Source organism: Sapajus apella, unplaced genomic scaffold, assembly GCF_009761245.1.
Source record: "Sapajus apella isolate SASKATOON/1434 unplaced genomic scaffold, GSC_monkey_1.0 scaffold4987, whole genome shotgun sequence".
NCBI lineage: Eukaryota > Metazoa > Chordata > Mammalia > Primates > Cebidae > Sapajus > Sapajus apella.
The window spans coordinates 495-4,214 of NW_022441911.1; the positions used below are offsets into that span (position 1 = coordinate 495).

The 3,720-nt window shown below is 38.5% G+C and overlaps 1 long non-coding RNA gene across 1 annotated transcript; it reads left to right on the top strand.

Moving 5' to 3' along the window:
- Positions 1-353: 353 nt before the first annotated feature.
- On the top strand, positions 354-3,526 carry LOC116547838. The gene is made up of 2 exons (XR_004267202.1): positions 354-505; positions 3,490-3,526. It is a non-coding gene; the product is annotated as an uncharacterized LOC116547838 (long non-coding RNA).
- Positions 3,527-3,720: the final 194 nt, after the last annotated feature.

Below are 3,720 nucleotides of genomic sequence, written 5' to 3' on the forward strand. Positions count from 1 at the left end.
TTTTTTTTTTTTTTTTTTTTTTTTTTTTTTTGAGATGGCGTTTTGCTCTTGTTTTCCAGGCTGGAATGCAATGGCAATATCTTGGCTCCCTGCAACCTCTGTCCCCCAGATTCAAGCTATTCTCCTGCCTCAGCCTCCCAAGTAGTTGGGATTACAGACACGCATGCCACTATGCCTGGCTAATTTTTTTGCATTTTTATTAGAGACACGGTTTCACTACGTTGGTCAGGCTGGTATTGAACTCCTGACCTCAAGTGATCCACCTGCCTTGGCCTCCCAAAGTGCTGTGATTACAGGCATGAGCCACCACACCCTACCTAGTTTGCAGTTGTTAAGTCTGCATATTTGAATGTTCCTAAAGAGAAACTTATTTTCTCTTTAGATCTGAATGGCACAGACTTAACTCCTGTGCAAGATACTCCTGTGGCTTCAAGAAAAGAAGATACATATGTTCATTTTAATGTGGACATTGAGCTCCAGAATCATGTTGAAAAATTAACCAAAGGTTTGTAATCTTAACTAATAATTGGCTTCTTTATGGACAGAATTCTCATCTTATTTGCCTTTGTACATATGTTGGACGTAGCATAGTTAGTATCTGGCAAAAGTAAATGTCACATAGTGTTTATTGATTTCAATAAAATATACATACTTTTAAAATGTGGGAATTAGGAATTGGGTTATCTACCTGTCTAGTAACACTGTTATGTAGTAAAACAATCTTTAATAATAGAATTTTATTGTCTTTACCAAGAAAACAAAGTTTTTCACACACTAAAAGTCTGGGAGAAGCAGCAGCTCCCTGATGATTAGGTGTTGAGTATTTCTAGTATTTGGTAGAATGATAACTTGACTTGCAGTTAATTGTTAGGAAAGGGGAAAGGACACAAATTTCTGAAATAGTGAGATTACATTTCCAAGTGCAGTTCTTAAGATTAAATACTTCCCCATGCTTTTTGCCCAGTGAGAATTTCAGTGTTCTCCAAAGAGGTGGCTTCAGAATCCCTTTATCACCTGAGGATTCAGCTGCAGTTTCTGAAATTTTCAAGCTCTGTAGGATATACAAGTGTCTTTTGAAGTGACTGCCTCAGCTTCTGAAATATTTGATATTTCACTTCTCAAGTCTGGTTCTGCTGCCTCCTCTGTTCCTCCACTAAAAGACCTTTCAGTGCTTCTGTTACAGCAGTGGTCCTCAGAATATGACCCCCGGGAGAGGAGCAGCAGCACCTGGAATCTTGTTAGGTGCCAACCCCAGACCACCTGAATCCAAAACCGTGGGGACCGGCCTAGCACTCTGTTTTAGGATGCCCTCTAGGTGATTCTGAAATACACCAAAGTTCCAGAGTGGCTGTGTTAGCAGACTGTGTATGTAGGAGTGCTTATTAAATATTGCTGAAGAAATTTCAGTTATGAGTATGTCTTCTGAACAAACTATTGATTTGTTTTATTTCTTTAACTCCATTGCCTTAAGAAATGTTTGTGATGTGGAGGGGAGAAGGTGAAGTATTTCATGGGCCCACTTTTCTTTTTATTACACTGCATTCTTTCTTAATGGCTTGACTTACCAGATAATAAAAGTAGAACTAGATTCAGAATTGGACTCTATTTAATTTTCTCTAGCTTCAAACTTACTGTTTACAGGTGTTGTAGTTTTAACTGATATTAGTGTTAATGAACATATTTTCATGTTTACAAACATTTTAACTTAATCTTCCCAGGATATTCTTATTTTGTATTTTGTTATTTCTTATAATTAGCATGATGAGGGGAACAGGAAATATATTATTTACAGGTGATGCAGATTAATAATTTAACTTCCTCAAAATGATGGTAAAATATTTGAACTTTAGCATTGTTTTCAAATGTGACTTTATCTTCACATTTATTCAGACCTCAAGACACAACCATGAGGAGGAGATGGGTTTCCTAGCTGAAAAGCCTCTGCTATCTTAAAAATCTCTGAGGTTTTCTAATGACAAAATGCCTCTGTGATTCTTGTGGGAGGGAGAAGAGAAGCCACCATTTGTAGAAATGACAAGGTCACACACCTAGGGAAGAGATGTTACCAGTAACCTAACTATTGTGATCCTTTCAAGCATGTTGGAAGTGGATGGCTGAATATGCCCATCTCTCCCTCACCCACATCCCAGTGTCTCCTGAGCGATTGGTTTTGCTTTCCCTTCCCTTTTTGTCATGCGACATGCTCCATTTGGACCCAAGTGCCAGTGCTGTACATACATTTCTAAACATTGCTAAACTTCTAGTGACTTGTGAGTTTTGTCATCAGTGAAAGCATTGAATGTATGTTGTCTTTGAAAGCCAAGCTCCTGCCCTCCTCTGGTTAAGGCAGTATTTAGAACTAGTCATTAAAGAGTGAGACTGATTTCCTTCCTTGACTTTCCATGCCTTCTTTAGAAATTCATTTTTCTTGGCCACTTTGATGAGGCAACTTATTTCTCTTTTTAGCTTTTTTCTGCAAAATTGGGGGAAGAGTTTATCTGTTGGACTTTGGAGACATAGAACTGTCTAAATTTCTTTTCTTTTTTCCCAAGACAGTGTCTGACTCTGTCACACAGGCTGGGGCACAGTGGCACGATCATGGCTTACTGCAGCCTTAATCTCTCCAGGCTCAGGTAATCCTCCCAAGTAGCTGGGACTACAGGCACACACCACCAAGCCCGGCTATTTAAAAAAAGTTTTTGTAGAGGTTGGGGTCTTACCATGTTGCCCAGGCTAGTTTCAAACTCCTGGGCTCAAGTGATCCACCCACCTTGGTGTCCCAAAATGCTGGGATTACAGGCATAAGCCACCACACCCGGTCAGAACTGTCTGAATTCTCATTATCACTTGTTCATCGGAGGAGAGGGGCAGAATAAATAGACTTGCTCTTTGAAGCTTTGTCTTCCACAGCATTGTCTTAACACAAACATGCAATTCCAGGAAAAATATCAGAACAGTGCTTTGAATACTGAAAAAGTTATTAAGAAAAGAAGTAGCATTTTACAGCTGAACCAGCACGTGATTTATTTTGTTTGAATTCCAAAATACCCCCAAGATTGAAGTTTTGAGGTTTTGCTTTGGGGTAAGGGAAATGATTCAAGCTTAATTTCTTTTAGGAACTCTTTTAAATGCATTTTCTACCTAAGGAGTTTCTATGGGTGTTGAAGTATCTTTGTTCTTCTATAATATTTCATGTTTTATAGCAGCTTGTGATTCTACCTGTGTACATAACTGTTATACATGCTTGAGGCAGTCTAGCTAAAGAAGTTTTGCTATAGTCGGTAGAAGTGGATGATAAGGAGACATGTCGCTCTACTCAGATACAGAAGAGTTTGGGGTGACAACCATATTAAGTTACTGTCAAATCATTGAGACTGGCACAAGTTGCTTTGTTAAATTATGCCAGCCATAGCTGTTCATATGCTTCTGGTGATCAAAGAAAATGAATTGGCACGCCAGTGGTTTATGTGGCTTGTTTTAATTCCTTAGGTGCAGCTATCTTCTTTGAATTCAAACACTACAATCCTAAAAAATGGTTTACCAGCACCAAGTGTTTTGCTTTCATGGAGAGGGATGAAACTAAAGCTGGGCCAATTGTAATAGAACTGTAAGTGATGTGCATATAGAATTAGTACTAATTTGATGGTGACTAGTTTATCTTTCTTCTTAAATACCATATCCAGTATTTAACCCTGGAATAATTTAGTATTTTAAGCAATG